Raw genomic sequence first — 24,093 nt, 5'->3', positions numbered from 1 at the left:
CAGGGATGCCACCAAGAGGCCTATGGCAACTCTAAAGGAGTTATAGTCTTCCACGGCTGAGCTGGGAGACACTGTGCATACGGCAACAATATCCCGTATGCTTCACAAAACTGGCCTTTATGGGAGAGTGGCAAAAAGAAAGTCATTGTTGAAAAAAACTCACATCAGATCTCGGCTAGAGTTTGCCAGAAGGCATGTGGGAGACTCTGAGACCAAGTGGAAGAAGATTCTATGGTCTGATGAGACGAAAATAGAGCTTTTTGGCCTCAACGCTAAGTGCTATGTTTGGCGCAAGCCTAACACCGCACATCATCCTGAGTACACCATCCCTACTGTGAAGCATGGTGGTGGCAGCATCATGTTATGGGGATGCTTCTCTGCGTCAGGGCCTGGAAAGCTTGTGAAGATAGAGGGCAAAATGGATGCAGCAAAGTACAGAGAAATCCTGGAGGAAAACCTGCTGAAGTCTGCAAGAGACCTGGGACTTGGGAGAAGATTCATCTTCCAGCAGGACAATGACCCCAAACATACAGCCAAAGCCACACTGAAGTGGCTTAAAAATAAAAAGGTCAATGTCCTGGAGTGGCCCAGTCAAAGCCCGGACCTCAATCCAATTGAGAATATGTGGAAAGAGTTGAAAATTGCTGCTCACCAAAGGTCCCCATCCAACTTGACGGAGCTTGAGCAATTTTGCAAAGAAGAATGGGCTAAAATTGCAGTGTCCAGATGTGCAAAGCTGGTAGAGACTTATCCAAATAGACTCATGGCTGTAATTGCTGCCAAAGGTGCCTCTACCAAATATTGACTCAAGGGGGTGAATACTTATGCAATCAATTATTTTCTGTTTTGTATTTGTAATTAATTTAGAACAATTTGTAAATTTTATTTTTCTCTTTGACATTATGGACTTTTTTTGTGTTGATCAGTGGCAAAAACTCCTAATTCAATCCATTTTGATTCCATGTTGTAACACAATAAAATGTGGAAAAGTCCAAGGGGGGTGAATACTTCTGAGAGCCACTGTAGAGAGGTGGAAAACAGTGGGTTCCAATCCCTGCCATTTCCATGTTTAAAGAAATTGTGTACTGTGTATCCTTTATACACTTATGATAGATAGGATTATTTTATTATTTTTTTTTTTTCAATAATGTTCCTAAAGAGCTGTTTGTACACGTAATGCTTTTTTGTTTGTTGTTAGTTTGAAAAAATATGTACATGTTTATGAAATATAAAACAAAAAGCAGCATCTTGAGTTTAAAAAAAAAAGGTTCCTTTCAGCTTGACACCACACGTGAGCACTGTTGACAAAAAGGGTACGTATTGGGTAAAGGAAACCAGTCTTGCACCAGGACAAACCAACGGATTAGGAGGTTCTTGGATCGGTCACCTTCAACTTTACCTTTCCATATTGGCGTTTCTAGTGGGACAGTGTTTGGCGACTTGGATTAAGTACAGGACCTACAAATTGAGTTTTCTAGGCCTTTTGAGGCTCCGGTAACTATTCTGGAACCATTGTTTCATCAAACTGCTGCTTACATTGTTCGGGACTGTGTTGTGAGAAACATATTGTGTGGAGTGGAATAACTAATACCAATAGCCCCCTGAAGTCACAAGTAGCCTGTTAAATATTTTACAGAAGGTTTTGCTTCGTGCACAGTTTTAGGTGTTTTTAGAATAGGTTTTGTATGGAGATAATGTGCAAGATGGTTGAAAGGGGGAGTTGCAAATTGTCTGAAAATGATATGTATTTGATTGTCTAAATTTCCTGTAATAAAGAAACCATTATTTTACTTACCTGTTTGTGTGGTTCCTGTACACTCATTGGGAAGGACTGGGTGGTCAGTTCGGAATCCAAAAGAACCTGTGTTTCAAAGGGTTATAAAGATAACTATAAAAACGTATACTTCCCTTAAATGAATAGTATAAGGAGAACCCTGACAAACGTTTCTCATCACAAATAGTGAATGTCCCGATGAGATGCAATTCATGTCTAGATTTGGTATTAACAAACAAAGAAGCAAGGATCACAACTTACAGGTAATAGAACCACTAGGAATACGTGACCATAATATGATAGAGTTTGTGGCAAATAAACCAAGGGAAGTACATAAATCAAAGACAATGGTTTACAATTCCAGGACAGCAGACTACAAAGGAATGCAACAGGAGCCTCTAAACACAGACTAGGATAGAATACTAATAGAAAATGAAGCTGAAAACAATTGGATTACATTTTAGGGATATAATGTTAGAAATGCAGGATAAATGTATGCCAAAAATGAGAGTTAAGAATGGATATTATGATGGGGAAATCAGTCTATTAAGCTGGGTATTGCAAATAAAATCTTTCTATGAAATCATGAGTATCCTCACAAATAGAATACAGAGAGACCTGTAGAGACCTTAAAAAGCAGACCAGGAGAGCGAAAAGGGAACTAGACAGACAAGTAGCAGCAGATAGTAAACTTAATCCAAAAGGGCTTTTTCAATATGTTAATGCTAAAAGGAAACTGAAAGAGGAAGTCAGTAGTTTATGTGACAGCAGTGGTGATTAAGTGACTAAAGACTACCAAATCACAGATGTACTTAATCAATACTTTATACAAGTATTTACAAAGGAGGATTTATGCAATATACCAAGGTTAACAGAATGTACACAAACATCGTTAGCAGAGTTTGTTATAAAAGAGAATGAAGTACTAAGGGAGCTAGCAGCACTTCAAATAAACAAATCCTCAGGGCCCGATGGAATCTGTCGAGTCGTCCTCAGGGAAACTAGAGAACAGATTTTTAAACCAATATATTATAGTCAATAAATCTATAAATAAAGGAGCCATCCCACCAGACTGGAAAACTGGCAATGTTGTTTGGAGGAATATTTATATAGTAACAACATTATAGGAGACAGCTAGCATGGCTTTAGGATGGGTAGATCTTATTTAACTAATTTACTAGATTTCTTTCAGGAGGTGACTGCTAGAGTGGACAAGGATAGTGTGTATGATACCATCTACTTAGATTTACAAAAAGCGTTTGACAAAGTACCGCACGAAAGACTATTTAAAGATTAAATCAGTAGGAATAAATGGTAAAGTTGCAGCATGGATTCATAACTGGTTACAAGATAGAAAGCAGAGTTATAACACTATGTAACACAATTTTTGTTCCTGGGTAGTAAGTGTTATTTCCTAATTGCTTATGCCTCAAAAGTATAGAAAATGGCTATTATTCCCCACAAACTTTGCTTTTGTGACCAGGACAGTGATATTTTGAAATTTACCTATTTCCAATGAGAAAACGGGCAAATTTGTGTCTTTTCGTTCACATAAAGTCAGAAAAAAATAACATATGAATCCAAATTAACATGTATTTATACTAAAGTAATACAAAAATGACTACAAAAGATTTAGAAGTGAGTAGTTTTTCGAGATTTACAATTATACTGTAAATCACTTTCACGAATCAGCCCCCAAATGTAGTCTCCCATCATGTTCTCGTTATACTGTCCTTGGTAGCGGCGTTCAAAGTCCAGTATATCCTGGTGGAAGCGCTCGCCTTGCTCCTCCGAGTACGCTCCCATGTTCTCCTTGAATTTATCAAGATGAGCATCAAGGATATGGACTTTGAGGGACATCCTACAGCCCATTGTGCCGTAGTTCTTCACCAGAGTCTCAACCAGCTCCACATAGTTTTCGGCCTTGTGATTGCCCAGGAAGCCCCCAACCACTGCGACAAAGCTGTTCCAAGCCGCTTTCTCCTTACTAGTGAGCTTCTTGGGGAATTCATTGCACTCCTGGATCTTCTTTATCTGTGGTCCAACGAAGACACCGGCTTTGACCTTTGCCTCAGACAGCTTAGGGAAGAAGTCTTGAAGGTACTTGAAGGCTGCCGACTCCTTATCTAGAGCTCTGACAAATTAAGGCCCAATTTTGATGTGCAGTGGTGGCATCAGCACCTTCCAGTGGTCCCAGCCGTAGTCATCATACTTCAAGGTGTCCAGCAAGGTCTTGATGCTGTTGTAATCCTCTTTGAGGTGCACCGAGTAAGCCATGGGAAGAGACGGGTACTTGTTACCATTATGGAGCAGCACGGCTTTGAGGCTCCTGGATGAGCTGTCGAGAACATGATGGGAAACTACATTTGGGGGCTGATTCGTGAAAGTGATTTACAGTATAATCGTAAATCTCGAAAAACTACTCACTTCTAAATCTTTTGTAGTCATTTTTGTATTACTTTAGTATAAATACATGTTAATTTGGATTCATATGTTGTTTTTTTCTGACTTTATTTGAACGAAAAGACACAAATTCGAGTGTTTTCTCATTGGAAATAGGTAAATTTCAAAATATCACTGTCCTGGTCACAAAAGCAAAGTTTGTGGGGAATAATAGCCATTTTCTATACTTTTGAGGCATAAGCAATTAGGAAATAACACTTACTACCCAGGAACAAAAAAAAAAAAAAATTGTTACATGGTGTAATTAGAGGCCAGACATCAAACTTGAACACGTGGGGTAACACAGGGATCATTGCTATTCTTAATCTATATAAATGACTTGGACCAAGACATCATTCTTAAACTACGCAAATTTGCAGACTACACAAAACTTGGAGGGGTAGCCAACTCCAGATCAGCGACTTTAATAATACAAAGAGATTTAGACAAGATTCAAGCTTGGGCTGACACATGGCAGATGAAATTTAATGTGAATAAATGTAAAGTCTTGCACATAGGGCGCAAAAACATTAGAGGCAAGTACAGCATAAGCTATGTATGAAAAGGACCTGGGGTAGTAGAATGTTAGGTTATATAGCCAAGACAGTGAAATTCAAATCTAGAGTTATATTAAAATGATATAATGCACTGGTACGACCACACCTAGAATATTGTGTCAGGTTCTGGTCCCCATATCATAAGAAAGACATTGAGGCATTGGAGAGAGTACAGAGGAGAGCAACATGATTAATTCCAGGATTGAAGGGTATGTCATATGAAGATAGACTGAAAAAGCTGAATCTGTACAGCCTAGAAAGAAGGAGAGCCAGAGGCGACTTAATAGAGGTATTTCAAATTGTCAATGGGGTTTAACAAAGTAACTGCTGAGAATTATTTTTCACAGGTCACAGAGAACAGAACCAGGGGCAACGAGTGGAAGCTGAAGAAGGGCATATTCAGAATCGAGGGGAGAAGGAGCTTTTTCACAGAAAGGGTGGTGAGCATTGAACGGGCTGCCAGACAGAGTTGTTGAAGCAGAGACTATCAGATCCTTCAAGAATAGACTGGATTCTGTCATGAACAATACTATATAACCCTCTCTGTGACCATAATAAGACCTTTAGCTAACCACCTGGAGGAAGGGTGGTCTGTTTAGCCACAGATTCCCAGAGGTTTCATTTCCCCTCTAACTAACTTGGTTAGGGTTTTTTTGTTTTTCCTCTCCTGAGTGTCAACGGACTACACTTGCATTAAGTGAGTGAATATAGGTGGGCTGAATGGCCTTTTCTCGTTCTAGAATTTCTTATGTTCTAATGTTCTAGTGATAAAGTTATTGAGACATGTATGATGAAGTTTGGTGTACTCCTATAAAAAGAACATATTGTATTATTCATTGTGAGTTAATTCTCTCTCTGCACCTGAGGGGTCAGGGGTCCACCTGCTGGCCTTGGCTACCCTCTGACCGATGTGGGAGGTCGCATCTCAGCTGAGGGCGGGGTTTACATGCCAAACTTCAGGTCTTTGTAGAACTGATTCCGAAGAGATTACATGCAGGAGATATCTTTTTGGATAGATTCCTCTAATAGGAAGATTGAATCACATTAGATTGTGCATATAAAGGGGGCATTATGTACTGCGCCTCCTTTTAGCATCATGTGTAACAGGGGAGAGGCTGGGCATGAACCGGCAACCCTGTGCACTGAAGCAAGCACCTTAACCACCATGCAAAAGAGCTGGCCTCATCAGCATTCGCTATTATAGAGCTTTTAAACCTCGTCTCACCTGAATGACAGGGGACAGGACAGAATCCGTTACTGTAGTGTATCACACAACACTGCCCATTACACATGCCTATACAGAGGGCTGGACTGCACCCTCATGCCCTGCACAAGGTGGTTGTGCCAGCACTTCGAATCCTGTGCTGTAGTGTCATTCCAGTGCACTTCATAACACAAGTGTTAAATCTAAGCACTCACATTTGAAGGCATGGCCTCTGCTGTGACACCATTGGTCCACTGAACACTAGTTGAGGAGCTTGTTTCAAGTGGGGAGACTTTCTTTAAGGTAATGGTTGTGCTTCACTGTCCTAGCTAATGTGGTCCATGTTCAAAACTGTAAAGAAATATTTTAAAAACAATGTGAGCTTTATTGATTGACCCAGAAAACATTTAGAATTAATAAGCCATTCCAAGATCGAGGCACAGCATTGATAAATGCAGTATAAACATGTAGCATGGAATGATCAGACAGGTTTGGCCTAGGATCTCACCTACTGGTCTGAAATGAGCTGCCCTCAACTGAGGTGCAACTTCCAACATTGGTCACAAGTCAAACAAGGCTGGTGGATCGAGGACCACTGCCCCTATTCGATGCTACCCTAAGGCTATGCACACACACACAGGCTAAATGTGGTTGTGAGTTCACCTTTTGCTCTTAATACAGTTTGTATACACACACAGTTTGGTTACAAAGGGCAGCAACAACCGCACTAGTTAATCCTGTTCGGAAAACAAGTATCGAGTGCGGTTATTAATTCAGTTCAATTAGTTAATGCGCACTAACTGTGTTTGTGTTACAACCGTACTAACACAACCGCAGTTGGTGCTCAGTGGATTTCTGCGCAACTAATGATGTCATTGTTTATCAGACATTTCCGTGTGATAAACATGGCTAAAATATATAGGTTCCTGATGAGCCAACTTGATTTTGTAACATTGATGAATAGTAAATTCAGATATAATGCACTTTTTTCTATTTGATAAAAGTACAGTTGTATAATATTTTGTTATGAGCAAAAAAAATGTAGTTTTGGTTTTACAACTTAAATAAAACAATATGGGACAATTCGTATCCCCAAACGCCACAGTGCGACCGCAACTCGTTTTTCCACCGATACCGAACGTCTCATCTGTGTGTTTTGGCACTCCAGGAAATGTCTCAGTAAATGACAAAGACGCACATACGACTCCTTAGACATGCGCACATTTTTAATCCGGTCATTGGAAACCACTCAAGTCATTCCCACCAGCCTTCTGGTCGGAAGATCGCCCAAATGTTTCGATCTACCGTCATGCATAGGCATCATTTACACAGGGGGCGCGGGGACATGGCCCCCTCACTTTTTCAATGATGGGGAAATGTCCACCTCACATTGCAGGTGTACTAAAACTTTTATTTCACAATCATTTATTGATATAAATCGTGAGTCAGTATAGAAGTTCATGGGAAGAAAAATGGAATTGGAGTGCTACACTTATGTATGAAAAACACAGGAAAATGGTTTAACTTTGTAATTCACCATAGCTTGTGTTATTTACTAATGTTATCACACTGAGGTTTCTGTCTACGTATAGTTTAACTTTTTATTTTAAATTGAAACAGTAAACTTAAAACAGCTAAATGACCTTTGTGCCTTGTGCAAATAAACATAGACATCAATAAAAACTAAATACATTACCAATAACTTTTTACACAATTACTATACCAAATTAATCATGATATATTACTGAGTCTAAAAAAATTTGCTTCCTTAAATACATTGCACAGACTCTTGCATTTCTATTTATCAGTATTCCAAACACTCACTCTTGGTCACATTTTAATAAACATTTTTAAACTAATACATAAAAAATTACCATAACGAATATTATCGTATTCATCATAGAAAAGTTGAGTTCTTACCTGGAGCTTGAGTTCTTACCATTGTCTGGAGCTTGGTGTTATTTACTGCGGTTTGAGGTTCAAGCTACATCTGCATAAGTTGCATTTAAGTGGATGAAAGCTGAACATACTTTTTTAAAACACCCTTATACCAATACAGTACTAGCATCATTTTAATAGCAAAACTGTATTTATCTGAAGTATTTCACTTGTGGGGAAACCTCAGTGTTTCTAGAACTATATTTCAAGGGCTGTTTGTAAATACGGTTGTCGAGCCAACTGCAGTGTGTGTGTACGTAGCCTAATAAATGCTTTTCTGGGCACTGTTTCAGCATGTGTTATCATGCATGAGACTTCCATGCAGTTCCACAGAAATCTCCAGGCAGTGCTGAACACAAGGGTGTAGGAGCTGGAACAGGATTCAAACTAATATTATATATTGTGAAATTCTAAAACTTCCTTCCTTTAGTTTACACTGCACCAAGAAGAACTCTCAGAAACAGTGTGTAATGATCCCTTATGAAGCCTTGACACAATTGAGACATGGATTGTGTACTGTATGTGTGCCATTCAGAGGGTAAATGGGCAAGACAAAACATTTAAGTGCCTTTGAACAGGGTACGGTAGTAGGTGCCAGGTGCGCCGGTTTGAGTGTGTCAAAAACTGCAACACTGCTGGGTTTTTCTCGCTCAACAGTTTCCCGTGTGTATCAAGGATGGTCCACCACCCAAAGGACATCCAGCCAACGGCAGGCCAATGGTCGAAAACGGCTCATTGATGAAAGAGGCCAAAGGAGGCTGACATGAATTGTGCAGAGCAACAGACGGGCTACAGTTAGTCAACTGACAGTCCAGTACAACGTTGGTGCCGAAAGACCCATAAAACAATGGACAACTTGTCGTACCTTGACACAAATGGGGTATGGCAGCCGACGACCTAACAGAGTTCCACTTCTTTCAGCAAAACACAAGAAACTGCAGTTGCAGTGGGCTAAGGAATGAAAACACTGGACACTGGAGGATTGGAAAAACATTGGCTGGTCTGATGAATCCTGGTTCCTGCTGTTTCATGCTGATGGGAGGACTAGGGTATGGAGAAAACCACATGAGTACATGCATCCATCATGCCAAGTGTCATTGCAGGCTGGTGGTGGTGGTGTGATGGTGTGGGGTGTGTTTTCATGGCACACATTGGGCCCCTTGATAAAGGTGGAGCAACGTTTGAATGCCACAGGATATCTGAACATCATTGCCAATCAGGTGCATCCCTTCATCGCAGCAGTGTATCCATCTGCTAATGGATTTTTTCAGCAGGATAATGCCCCTTGCCACAAGGCTAGGATTGTCCAGGAATGGTTCCACAAACATGACAGTGAATTCAGCTTACTGCAGTGGCCTGCCCAGTCACCAGATCTCAATCCAATTGAGCATCTGTGGGATGAGATGGAACGAGCTATTCGGAGTACAGATCCACTACCAGCCAACTTGACACAACTGTGGGAAGCATTGGAGTCAACACAGGCCAGCATCCCTGTGGAACACTTTCGACACCTTGTAGAGTCCATGACCCGACAAATTGAGGCTGTTCTGAGGGCAAAAGGGGGTGTAACTCAATATTAGGAAGGTGTTCCTAATGTTTTGTACACTCAGTGTATATATAATATTACATATATATAATATATAATTAGCTTCGGTTATTCAGATGTTTATGTGACGCACTCAATAAAAAAAAAAAAAACTAATTACAGCCGACTGTTTCACCTTTCATTATACTATTTACAGTGTTTTGAATAGAAAGATCAGAAAGACTGCTGCGGGGCTTCTAGGTATGAGTATATCTCTGGGTCTTCTAGTGTTAATTAGTAATTGAATCCCGGCACAGCTGTATATATATAGATGCACGAATCACTCAGTCGGGGTTGAGTGTTCAGGAGTGGACAACGGGAGTAAGAGAGAGAGGAGGTAAATAATAACTACAATTAAACAATTGCTACTCGTGCTGGAACTACCAGCACAATATTTGTTTGTTGTAGTGTTTTGTTTGTCTGTTTATTTTGGTCATTGCACCTTTTGTTTTGTGAAGTGTTTTGTTTTGTTAAATCTTTTTATTTATAATAAACCAGAGCAACAGTGTATTCATTCATTACCCCAGTGCTGTCTATGTGTCCATCTCTTCTGGGTCTGACATCACCACCAGCCAGCCTGGTCACAACCCATCACACTGTAATCCCTCAGAATCCCAATACACACTGTAATCACCCTCAGAATCCCAATACACACTGTAATCCCTGAGAATCCCAATACACACTGTAATCACCTTCAGAATCCCAATACACACTGTAATCACCCTCACAATCCCAATACACACTGTAATCACCCTCAGAATCCCAATACACACTGTAATCACCCTCACAATCCCAATACACACTGTAATCACCCTCAGAATCCCAATACACACTGTAATCACCCTCACAATCCCAATACACACTGTAATCACCCTCATAATCCCAATACACACTGTAACCCCTCAGAATCCCAATACACACTGTAATCACCCTCAGAATCCCAATACACAATGTAATCACCCTCAGAATCCCAATACACACTGTAATCACCCTCAGAATCCCAATACACACTGTAATCACCCTCACAATCCCAATACACACTGTAATCACCCTCATAATCCCAATACACACTGTAACCCCTCAGAATCCCCATACACACTGTAATCACCCACAGAATCCCAATACACAATGTAATCACCCTCAGAATCCCAATACACAATGTAATCACCCATAGAATCCCAATACACCTTTTAATCACCCTCAGAATCCCAATACACCCATCACACTCTATTAGCCTGCATTAGTGCATTACATTGCATCCCCACGATGGGGTACTACTGTATATAGTAATGTTAAAAACCACATTCTGGCCTCAGCAGAGTAAAATATAAATTCCAAATCTCTGATATATCACCAGTGTGTGCTGGCACTGCACTGTGCTAGAGTGGTCTTCCTCCTGCTGTTTGCAACCCTTCTGCTAATAGACATTTCTGCTTGAACCAGCAGTACAGTGTACAGATTGCTAAATTCCATGAATTCAGATTGATTATGATGTATCATTCTGGTATTGAACGACTTTATTTTAATTTAAGGAACAGCAAGCGGTACTTCACTTGAACAACTAAATGAGAGACACTGGAAAACTAGCCATTACTTTGCTCGATTTATTTGATTTGTTAACTTTGTATAAGGAGAGACATATATATGCGTCAAATGCTAAATTGTAAACAAGGTACTTAATATTACCCGAAGGATAATGCCAGGAATGTATCACCTTGAATACAATCTAGCTGTGGTGCTGTCTTTCGTGTAGCATGTCTCAGTTATTCTTTATGAGGAATATCAGCATATAACTTTAAAACATATCATATAAGTCATGCACATATGTGTACCCAGCTGCTTCCTTTGCTTCTAATCCCCTTATTTAAACATGCTGCTTCACTCTGCTGGGGATGCACATTGCCTGCACATCCATTTGGTGGCACACTTACATTTTAACATGTATCTAAGGAAACATTTTTTTTCCTATTGTGATGAAACTGGCAATAATCTGGGGGTATATGGAGGTCAGCTGTCCGTTATTGTCGATATAACTACTGACCTTCTTACATGTGCATGCAGTGGACATAGCTTTTTACATGTGTGTGCAGTGGATGTAGTTTCTTACACGTGTGTGCAATGGATGTAGTTTCTTACATGTGGATGCAGTGGATGTAGTCTCTTACACATGTGTGCAGTGGATGTAGTTTCTTACACATGTGTGCAATGGATGTAGGTCATGTGTTCTAGTATGTCACAAACATATTTGTCTTTACGATCCTTTCTGCTACGAATCATTACAAAATGGAATGTGAAACTTCAGCAAGACTATCCAGTTAGTAATATAAAATACTGCACATCAGCCGGCTTATAGATGATATTTAATCTTCGCTTATATGACAGTGATGTCTCCCTCTACCCTTAAACAAACTGAACCCATCACCTGCACATCAATCTCATTCTGTTGTAATTTTGGAAAATTCTGCCCTTTGTACGCACAGTTTGTCCTGTTTTTTATATATAATTATGGTTTATTTATTTATTTTATTGTATCCACTTCAGTCACTGCATGTATAATTGTGTCATGTTAAGTTTCCTATCTATGTTATCTATTTTATAATGCATAACTGTTTTCAAATTTCAAAAAATTCTATTGAAATATCGTGTCAAAGGGGCTATATCTGTCTGAACTACTGTCTTAAATAAGCCAGTTATGAAAACATGGAATGGAAAATAACTTTGATATTCAAGGAAAAAATGTTTGAAAAGCACTTCCTACGTGATCAGTTGAGGATATAATAAAGCTTTTATGACCAGCCAGTCAATGCCCTGTGATTTTATGAGAATTTATAACCACACTATAACGTAGCACTGTGTATTTAAGATCAGAGAGAATTGCTTGTTTTTCTGTTATAAAACACAACTTTTGCAGAAACCCCAGATACCATTGATATCTCAGTGCTTTTTTCTCATGATATTTTCAATATTTTGATTCTCATTTCTTTCGTCAATAACTTACTACCCCATCCATTTCAATCCCCACCTCTCCTATCTTCAGCTTCAATTCCACTGGTTAACCATGCTAATTAAGGGCAAAGGGTTGACCGTGTGAGCAGTTCATGGTTGAACCATGAAAAAAGGATGGGGTTACTGTACATCATTTAAACACAATAGAGATACCTGGGCCTGTCTTTGAGAACTCGGTTTGATTCAGTGACTGAGACCAGCACTAGTAGAAGGCTACTGTATGAAGATTCTATGTAACTGTAAGTCAAACAGTATCAGCCTGCGTATAGTATCAGGGGTTGCATGCTACAAATACAACATTGGCAGCTGTGTTAAGAGTGTTAATCACTGTAACAGGGGACTCTCTACATGTGGCTGAAGGAATGACTGATGACTTGATGACGTGAATGCGTGATCGCTGCGTGATTGACAGGAGACAGAGACTGGATTGCATGTAAGCAGGTTTATTTACATACATACAGGAACCCCACATGACGCTACTAGCAAAGGTAGCTCACATCGGACATACAGCCCGGCGTACAAAAGGCAAAATAAATCCTGTACAAAAATGATCAAACAAAAGGTGCTGTGAAGACGGCTCGCGCTACTCTGATAACAAATGGAGGTACCGCTTCCACACCTGTCTGCTATACTGGGTGGGATCTACTATCCCGAAACGAACTCCCTGTCCCTCGGGAAGTTCACCCAACACCAACCTCGGAATATACACATGATCGTTGGTTCACTGCAGCTTCCTTCTCCCGGGACAAACCCCCGACCCCCTCTCGACCTCGGAATATACACATGATCGTTGGGTCACTGCAGCTTCCTTCTCCCGGGACAAACCCCCGACCCCCTCTCGACCTCGGAATATACACATGATCGTCGGGTCACTGCAGCTTCCTTCTCCCGGGACAAACCCCCGACCCCCTCTCGACCTCGGAATATACACATGATCGTCGGGTCACTGCAGCTTCCTTCTCCCGGGACAAACCCCCGACCCCCTCTCGACCTCGGAATATACACATGATCGTTGGGTCACTGCAGCTTCCTTCTCCCGGGACAAACCCCCGACCCCCTCCTGACCTCGGAATATACACACGATCACTGCTAGAGGTGGTTGCTTTGTTTCCTGAACCCAGTCGTTCAGCAGCACAGAGGGGCCGATGCTTCGGCAGCAGCAGCGCTCTGACCCCGATGGCTTTAGAGCAGCCTTGATCTGTATAATCAGGACCCTTTTATTCCTGGTGCTCGCTACACCACCCATACCTGTTGATTAGGAGCTTGCAGCTAGTAAACACACAACTGCTCATTCCAGGCTGCTCCACACAGATGTACACATACAATCACAACACTAGGATTTACAATAAACAATTACAGAAGCCCCCTCCTGATGTGCATGGCTCCAGCCCTGCTACAATCACACTGCAAGAAAGCTATGAGCCAGGCACTCAAAATATATGGCAACGCTTTAAAGGGTAAGCAAACAGTGTTCAGGTAGCTGAGCTGGTTAACTGTGTGGTTATCATTGTAGAACACACTGCTGAGGGGAGGCCATTTATATTATCTGACATATAAATCTGTCAGTACTTACCTTGTTTACACCCTGTATGGAAATAAACCCTGTTATCATGCTCAGATTTATAGTTATGCCAATGTCTCTGTTGAGAACAGGGAGCACTGTGGTATGCTTTCTGAAGGCAACACAATTTGTATTGCTATGTGATTTAGAAAGTCTTGCTATAGTGCTTTCACACTGACCTCTACTGAGGACATTTCATGATCCTGAAAACTTAGACTTCAGGCACTGGCCATGCTTGCTTTAAGGTACACAGGGCCCTGTTTTCAAAGTGTTACCAGTCTTTAATTCACTCCTATTTTTTTTACAGGAGAACAAAAATCATGTAAATGTTACAAAATGAGAAATTATCCCCCTGAGAGCGGATTATATTACTTAGTGTTTTGATTCTAGTTTTGTAAAATGAACAGACATTTTACTTCATTCAAACAATAGGAGTTAATTAAAGACTGAAAAGATGGCCCATATTGTATACATATTAAATTCTCCCCAGGCATGGCCAGACATTTTCACATGAACTCTGTGTGTGGAGTGGGGACAACAGTGCGAAACCAAAGAAGGACTGATGAAGGATTCATAAAGTGTGCGATGCCTGTTGATTTTTCAGTGCGTATGTATAGAACTTGAATGCATTGTGATGCTCAGTTGCACTCATATTGGCTGAGGATCCTTTTCTCTGTACATTCTTTACCTGGTTTTAGGCTTGCCAGGAGAATCCTTGACCCAGACTTTCTTAGAGTGTCTTCATTTTCTCACGTGCATGCGCACGCGCGTGACAATGTTGTACAGCATATGTAAACATGTAGCCCTTGTTTGTCCATTTTCTGATGTTCCAGATTCCAGAAAAATGTCATAAGGCAAAACTGAGACCTTTTATACAGAAAATGATTAAGCCTCAGTGTTGGAGTACACTCAGGACCCCTCAGGATGATTGTGTCTGATTGGCTCCTAGGCGCCAATCAGCTGCATCAATGACGGTCTGATATAATTCTTCATCCACTTTAATAACATATAATTCTAAGTTTGCTGAACCACAGTAATACATGGTTTAGAAGCTGTTTAATCTTGTAAGTGGCATCGTTGTCAGTGCAGAACACAAGCGGACACGACACAGATAACTGAGAGAAGTAGTGAGAATGTCACTGTCTCTCTAGAGGAGGGGCTGTTCCAACACTCAGGGTAGATCTAATTGGTGATTTATTCAGAGAGGTACATTTCCTTAGAGAACTAGGTGACAGAGTGGCCTACTTGCATTGTCTTGCTCTTCAGTGTATTTGAATGTATCTTGCAGGAGGCATATTTAGCTCTGGTGTCCTACAGCTCTATTTGTAACAGAACAGATCATTACAGAGCAGCTCCTCTCAAACACCTTCTCGGCTAAACAATATTTCTTCAGTAAATACTTTGAGTTAAACAGCCGTGATTATTTTCTTTTGCTATACCCATGCATGTATGTCACAATGATCACTGCCTGCAAGCTTTGCCTGTGAATTGCAATCCCTCTCTAGGGTGTCCTTGCCTGCTTTAATGGGTCATTCTGTGTGACAGACAGACACTTACAGGGCAATTTAAATATCACAGGAAATTCATTCCCAAGGTCCTTCATTACAATGAGAATGTGTCCTTTTCCATGAAGCCAGTCAACACAGGTGGAACTCTGGACTGTCAGATTGTGTATAATCTGTTGTGACCGATGGCCATATTCAGTGCTTTAAAAAAAACAGGATTCTGGGACTACCACCTTGATGAATGGTAGCCCTTTGCCCTAGTGGATGAATGGAGAGAGTTCTTATACAAAGAAAGAAATGGTCTCACAGCGCCCTTGATGTATCCTTTAGTTAGAGCTATTATGAGACCAGTCTTCTGAGAACAATGTAAGTACTATTATTTTAGGTTTGATATTAATCAGCCATCCACTGGCAGTACTAAATGAGCGTTGAACATTTGAAATCTCTAGATTGAATTAGATTTTCGATGCTTTGCTTTCCTTCCGTTGTGCTTTTTTAAAGCCACGCATATCTGAATGTTCTGTGGTCATATACCTTGAGGTAGTGCCCTGCAATGGAGCTTCCTGATTGGTGGAACTGTACTGTATACCAAGCTTATTAGAGATGCATGCTGCCTTCTGTTTATCACCAGCATTAAGTATGATGATTGTTTTCACATAACACAGTGGATCCCCATACAAGGCAATTTAAGACAGAGACACAGTTAATTACTTGCTTTGTCATCTGAAATGTAATTGATGCTCACACAGCAACAGTCTCTGTGAAGATTAGCATACTTCATCCACCCTGCCTTCTCTAAAGGCAATGCAAGCAGTTCTTTGACTTTGGATAACCAGAATACCTAGATATTTGGTTTCTGATATTATCTGGATTCTGCAGGCTTTGCAGATACCCTCCCACACACTCAATGCACTCAGCAGCTCCTGTTTTATGCTTCTGATTTTATTGCCTGTGCATCATAATAGAGCCATTTAAAGCTAATATCCTATTAAATAACTCAGATTAGGATATATGCAATGCAGTGGGATTCGTTTGGCTAGATTCTCATTATAAGATGATGCCTCCAGTTCCTTTGCATTCACTCTTGTGTGTTATTTGCCCATTCATCCTACTCATTTGATAATGCTGGACCTTGTTTTTAAAAAGCATGCATGCATACACACAACATAATGGGATCGTAATCAATCGATCTAAACACTGCCATCATTTAAATCATTAAAACAGTGTATGAACCACCATCATTTATTTCATATCTTCACAGGGGGAATAACATGCACTTCTGGATGTTTGATCTTCATAATCTTGGGATCTCTTTATCTAAACAGTGGCAGTATTTAGATCCCTCTCCTAATAAGTATACTTCAGGAGGTCTTCCAATATCTTCTGGGGTATATTTATATATGATCTGATATTCATTTGCATATCACTTGTGTTCATTTCCCAGCCTGTACAGGGTCAACTGTAAATATTTATTGAATATCTTATTTAGTTAAAAGAAAAGCAGAACAGTTCTGTTTACAATTAAATCCTGAAGGATTGTATGAGCATAATACTAGCTCTGTTTCAAGTTTGTGAACCAGGGTAATAAAATTAAATATGAAATGATAGTAACTGGTGCCTGCTCACTATGGAACTCATGCGTCAGGAACATTTCCTAAAATACATGAATTGACACCTCCAGATACCGAGGAGAGGCTCCCAGTCCCTAATGAGTGAGAAGTGGCCTCTGATGTGCTGGCAACGCATCCAATCGCACATGACTCACTCACTCAGGCATGGTGCTGCCAGCGTAGGACTCATGCACAACATGCATTTTAAAACCAGCAGTGAGCTGCAGGTTTCATGATGCTTCTGAGCTTCCTCCTCCTTGTGTTACCTCTGTGTTAACCACTGGACTGGGCATTTACCAACAAGAGGAGGCTATTTGGCCTATGAATGCTCATCTGGTTCCTCAAAACTTTGTCTAGCTAGGTCTCAGATCCCAGTGCTTCTGAACCTGGGTGCCCTCCGAGTTGCACTGAAAGCATCCAGGACTGGAGGACACAGTTGGCAATTAGGTGGATACAGATTTAGGAACGAGGAAAGGAGACATTCTCTATAGAGTTATGTAATGGGTTACCTAGCCATGTTGTTGATGATGAATAATACTGCATACCATTTACCAACAAACAAACAAATAAGGTCTCACTAAGTTCTGTATTGAAAAGATTAGGGTGCCATAATCTTCAAACCATTTTGAAACTTTCTTTTGTTTCGCAATTTATATGTGTGTTTGCATTCACTCCTCTGTGCCTTATCGTCAGTTTGTGGGAGGTGAGGGCAGAGAAGTCAAGACAGCTGGAAAATGAAATAAAATAGCAGAATCATAATGTTGTCAGCTGAGTTGGAACATTGAGTAAGGCAAAAGTAACACATTCTATAGTAGAATCTTCAGTAGGATACGTGACCGAAAGTATGATTGAGTACAGAATCTGATAACAATTGCTACCCCATATTATAGGATGCTCTGTGCTTTGGGAAACCTAATTAGTCATTAGGTTGGATGCTGAATGTGTGTCTCTGAAATTGGTGGTTGAGTAAGTAGATGATAAAGTCTTTGAACATTGGGCATGAAACTGGTAGAGGGTCTCTGGCTGGAGAGGAGGTTCGGGCCGCAGCACGAGCTGCACTCGGGGAGGCTCACTCTGTACTGAATGATGTTCACTTCCTTTTTTCGTGTGATGTCACTGAGAGGGGCATTTAGTGTCTAAAGGGTGGAGAAAGCTTTGGCAGCGCGGCGAGAAAAGACATCACAGCCTGCTTCAGAGAAACTTGTAAGAAAGGTAAGAAACATGGAAAAATGCTGTATTTGACATAGTTATATTAGAACATTTATTCTGTCTCATGTGTTTTAATATATATATATATATATATATATATATATATATATATATATATATATATATATATATATATATTGTAACACAGCAGGGAGGGGGTTAATCCTCCCTGCATGAAACATGTGAGAATGCACATTTGTTTGTTAAATGGTTTATTGTTAATTATCCCCTGCACCTGGTAATTATTGTTAAATTAGGACCAGGTGCAGGGTATTTAAGAGAGGCAGCTAGTCTGCTCATTGCTGCTGAGTAGAAGGAGGCAGATGGTGTGCTCTGTCTCCGAGCAGTAATCCTGAAGTAAGTGCCGTGTCAATCCTGTGTTTTGTGTTGTGGGGAAACGGCTTAGCCGTCCCATTTGATAGTCAGGGTGTTCCTGAGAGTTAAGTTAGTGCTCGTAAAGAGCTAGGTGTTTTTTTTGGTTTTGTATTTCTGTTTGTATTATTAAAAGTGCGCGGAAGCGCTGAACCCCCAATTTCAGTCAATTTGTAAAGGGGCAACGAACCTGAGTGGGGGCAAGTCATCACAATATATATATATATATATATATATATATATATATATATATATATATATATATATAAACACCCACAGTACTTGCACTGCTGGAGTGTCCCATTACCACTGTCAGCGCCATTATCACTACCGGAGTACGCAGCGCTGTCACCACTGCCGGAGCGTCCCACACTGAGGATAGCATTATCACTGTTTATCAGCATTGCCATGGGCAGCATTTCCACTGCCAGGATTGCCCCGGCTGGAGGAGCCCGCCTGTGCGCTGTCAATATTTCCACTGCCAGAATTGCCCCGGCTGGAGGAGCCCGCCTGTGTGCTGTCAGCATTTCCACTGACAGCATTGCCACTGACAACATTGTCGCCCGTGGGCCCATTGATGCCTCCATTCCTGGCCCCGAACTACAGGCGAGATTGGGGGATTTTAGGGAGGGAGGTGACCTTTGAGGCCATGTGTACTGCACACAAGAGGGGATATATGTGACGGGGTAACCCTTGCCCCTGGGTGTATTTTGGGTTATTTTGTATAATGTGGGTTATGTAGCACGGGTGATTTAAATTGTATGATTGGTATGTGAGCATGGGGAAGTCACAGTTACTTCACATGCAGACTGTGACGGAGCCAGATTGAATGATTAGCAATCATGTCCCGGCACAGCTGCTTAAGAGCATAAATTTCTCACTTGGGGTCAGTGTAGATACTGCTGAAGTAGTGGGGGTTGCTTGTGTGTGTAGATACTGCTGGAGTAGTGGGGGTTTCTTGTGTGTAGATACTGCTGGAGTAGTGGGGGTTTCTTGTGTGTAGATACTGCTGGAGTCGTGGGGGTTTCCAAGACTTTTTAAGTGGGCGAAATAACCGGCAGCTGTGTTTCTAAGTCTAAACAGCTTGGAATCAGAACAACAGAATTTATTGAAATCTGTTTATTGCATTACTCACATTACCAGGTCATTACTCAACAATTCCACATCATTACTTCCAGATTTTAAGTTTTTCTTTCTTTTTTTTTACTGTTCTGTTCCCTGTTGCCTTGTTTTTAATAAAGTATTCTCTTTTTTTCTATTAACTCTTCTAGCTTTGCTCTTGTGGGCTATGACCAGATGGCATCACAGCATTATTACTTACTGTGAGTACAGTATCAAACTGCAGTTTAGGAAGAGATATTTACATGTGAATACAGTATTAAACTGCAGTTTCGGAAGAGATATTTACATGAGAATACAGTATTAAACTGTAGTTATAGTCTCCATAAACTGCTGGTTAGGGTCCAAGCTATTTTCACCTGTTTCTTTCTTACTGTTGTTAGATTTGTGCCTATAACTCTTCAACTATAAAGGTTACAGGAACATGTCATACATGAAATGAATGTGCACAGACTAGGCTTCCAATCTAAAAAGAAGTTAAACAGTCTGAGACTCCCCCTGTTTAGTACAGATAACGAAAACCACAGAAAAAGAGAAGCTTTTTAGAAAAGAAAAATTATTTATTGTTGGTAAAACTTATTTTAGCATGACCAGCACAAATCTGACAATGAATTTTGAACAAATTGGATAATAAATAAAGGAATTATGGCCATATATACAAAAGGGACCAAAAGCAACCAAAAAGAATTGGAAAAAGTGTAAAAGAAAAAAAAATGCATTCAAATTATTCCCCAGGGACCCTGATCATGTGGTGCCAGGTGGAGCTATTCGCTGTGGCTTGAATGGCCAGCTATGGCAACCTAACCCTAACAGCTCTTGTCTCGTGCATCTGATCCACAAACAAGAAAAACAAATATATATATTGAAAAATAGGTCCTTGTGTCTTCGATGTCGCCGTTTCTCTTATTTTGTAAAGACTTTGTGTGAAAATGTTTGTTTACTGCAACAAGGTAGGTCTGTTTTACAGTGCAGCAGCAACATTGCAAAACACTCGCGGTGACGACTATCTAGTAACATGGTCCAGTACTGGAAATACATGAATATGACCTCACTTTCAAGCTCTTACTGCTCTTTCCAATGCTGCAGGGCTGTCTCTCACAGTGCCGGAGTAAAAGGATTTAAAGGGCCAGGTCACCAGTGGGATTTTTCCCATTAGGCGGACCCTTTTGGGTTAGTTCTCCTCATACTAACTGGAATGAACTCATTCACCCACATCACTCAATCCAGACTGTGTGCAGACCTAAGTATAATTTAAGTGCATTTCACCAATGCACTTATGTTTCCAAGTTTTACTTTAAAATCCCTTTCCTTCTCATCCACCAAAACACCCACCCACTAGCTTTTACAGCTGTAACTCTATAATCCACTAATCTTTAGCTGTGCCAGACTAAAAAAGAAATTTGACAAATATCCTGCTGACTCGCATTACTAGCCAAATCAAAAGGTTATTTGGGGATGTGAAGGACACATTCCTAATTGTGTTTTTTTTTTATAGACTATAAGCACTTCAAAACTAATGACTGGAAACAGATCGCAACTCGTCTGGGAAATGGGGATAGCTCAATAAAGCCTTCCTGCACTCAAAGATATGTCATAAACCCAGAGAGCAATACCACTGCATCTGCGATTGAACCAACAGGGCTTCATAATGGCAGTGAAACTAAAAACCCAGGAAACCAGATATGCTTATTTAAATGCACCTCCAAATGCAGGTACATTAACTACTTGTAGTTGCACTGAAGATAGCCTTTACTAATATTTACAGCACTACATTAGCACACAGTTTTGTGAGTGTGAGGGTGGAACTCAATGTTAACAGCATGTATTTAGTAAGTTATTTCACATAATGTTGTTCTAAGTACCTAGATATGGGCAGCAGTGTGGAGTAGTGGTTAGGGCTATGGACTCTTGACCGGAGGTTTGTGGGTTCAATCCCAGGTGGGGGACGCTGCTGCTGTACCCTTCAGCAAGGTACTTTATCTAGATTGCTCCAGTAAAAACCCAACTGTATAAGATTGCCATTACACGAGAGTAGATGTTAAAACTTCATGCTGATTTGAACTCGGCTCTCGCGAAGATAAGCACCAACTAAGACGTAGCTTTACAGTAAACTAATGTGATCCATATGTGTCTCCATACATTTACGTTTCCTTCCATATGATGATGTAGATATCCTTCTGTCTGGTGTTAATGGCTGAAGTGTAATGCTGTCTCCAGGGATCAGCTTATTTTGCTTCCCTGGCGCATCAGCACACACAACGCAACGTCTGCTAAGAAATAAATAACAACGTCTGCGATGCTGGCTCCGGGGATCAACCACAGTGCGGCCTCCCCAGCGCATCAGCATGACAACCGTCTGGATTGAGCTAAGTAGGGTACATCTCTGGGGTCTTCAAGTGGGCAGCTTCCATCCTCAGTGTTTCGTCGACTAGCCCACGACACCTCAAGAGGGCTCGACGGTGATTCTGGCGTCCCAGCATCACCCCCCTCCGTCCCCCACTCAACTCAGCCCAGCTTTCTTACCTGTACATCAGCGTTTCTTTCTTTCTATTGTGCTTGAGATCCCCAGCCAGAATCTTTCCGTCTCAACCACAGCCAGTTGCTGCTCCTCTCTGCTACTCCTCAGATAAGTTCTTCACTGTGCGACGCAACTCTTGGCCACTGAATCCGACGTCTCTGAGAAACCGGGTTATAGAGTGTGCCACAAATCCTCGACAACCCACCTCCACTGGGTAAACCCGGACTCTCCATCCTCGCTGTTCCGCTTCAGTGGCTAGTTGAGCATACCGCAGTTTCTTCCTCTCATACGCCTACAGCATCCTCCCATGGCACTGTTAACTCTACCAGGTGAACAAGGCGTGCTGATCCAGACCACAAGACAACATCTGGTCGAAGGTTAGAGGTGACAATCTCAGGAGGAAAAATAAGCCGTTGACCAACATCTGCCAGCATTTTCCAGTCTCTAGCAGCTTCCAGTTGTCCTGGGCGAGGATTGGTTTCAACACCTTTTCTTGGTGGTTGCTCTCCTGGATGGAGGAATGTTGTCTTTTGTGTGTAATGTTTTGATGGAACTGGTGGCAACTTATTGGTCATGTTACGCTTGTCTTCCAATGCTAAGGCCAAACATCGCAGCACCTGGTCATGGTGTTAAGTAAACCGTCCTTGGCTAAGAGCCACCTTACATCCTGTCGAAATGTGCCTTAATGTTGCAGGTGATGAACACAAAGGACATGAGAGATTCTCTCCTACCCAGGTCTAGGTTCTGTGGTGATGGGAGAACATCATATGTTGACCTGATGAGGAAACTGATCCTGCTCTGTTCCACTGACCATAGGTCTTGCCAGCCAATCTTGCGTTGTTCCACACTCTCCCATCTCATCCATTCTCCCTGCTTGGCCTGGGAAATGGCCTTTATACACCTCATCCTCTCCTCCTGCTTTTGCACCTTGTTGACTACCAGCTTCCTCCTTTGAGCTGGGGATGCCTTGTGCCATGTAGGAGGAGCTGAACTGAGACCAAGACCCCCTCTTCCATGCTGAACGTGCCCCATGATATCACTAATTCAAAGAGCATCTTCCACAGCTTTCTTTGCCGCCCACTTTCTTCCAGTTTTCAACACAGGTGCTGCCTCCCTTATGCATTTGTCTCGTGACTCTACTAATGTCATTTCCAGTCTGACCTTGGTGCACTTAAACTCCTCGGTTAGAGTGGAGACTGGTAGCTGCAGTATTCCTTTACCATAAAGTCCCACTCTGCTGAGACAGCATGGAACTCCCAACCATTTCCTGATGTATGAACTGATTAAAGCTTCCAGCTTCTCTACTGTTGTCAAAGAAACTTCGTACACAGTAAGTGGCCACAGCAACCTCGGCAGTAGACCAAACTGAAAGCACCAGAGTTTTAGTTTGCCTGGTAGAGCGCAGCTGTCTATGCTCTTCAACCCTTCCACTGCTTGTTGTCTAACTTCTCCCACACGAACTGTGTCCTTTAGATCCCCGTCGTACCATCTCCCAAGACTCTTCACTGGCTTCTCAGATACTGTTGGTGTTGCCTCACCATTAATGAAGAATGTTTTATCTACTACTTTGCCTTTAATTATAGAGATGCTCCTTGATTTAGTGGGCTAGAATTGCATTCGTGCCCATTCAGTGTTATTGGTTAATTTGCCCAATAACCAATTAGTGCAGGCTACTGTTGTAGTCATGGTTGTC

At 41.3% G+C, this 24,093-nt stretch overlaps 1 long non-coding RNA gene across 1 annotated transcript in view; it reads right to left on the bottom strand.

Annotated features, from left to right (window-relative positions):
• Positions 1-1,077: 1,077 nt before the first annotated feature.
• Positions 1,078-24,093, bottom strand: part of LOC131701740 (uncharacterized) — a 64,677-nt gene continuing 41,661 nt past the window's right edge. The window contains exon 4 of the long non-coding RNA XR_009308986.1: positions 1,078-1,861. This is a non-coding gene — a long non-coding RNA (uncharacterized LOC131701740). The remainder of the gene's footprint in view (positions 1,862-24,093) is intronic.

This window comes from Acipenser ruthenus, chromosome 26 (genome assembly GCF_902713425.1).
Source record: "Acipenser ruthenus chromosome 26, fAciRut3.2 maternal haplotype, whole genome shotgun sequence".
Classification (NCBI taxonomy): domain Eukaryota; kingdom Metazoa; phylum Chordata; class Actinopteri; order Acipenseriformes; family Acipenseridae; genus Acipenser; species Acipenser ruthenus.
This window is presented reverse-complemented; position numbering and strand designations above follow the sequence as displayed.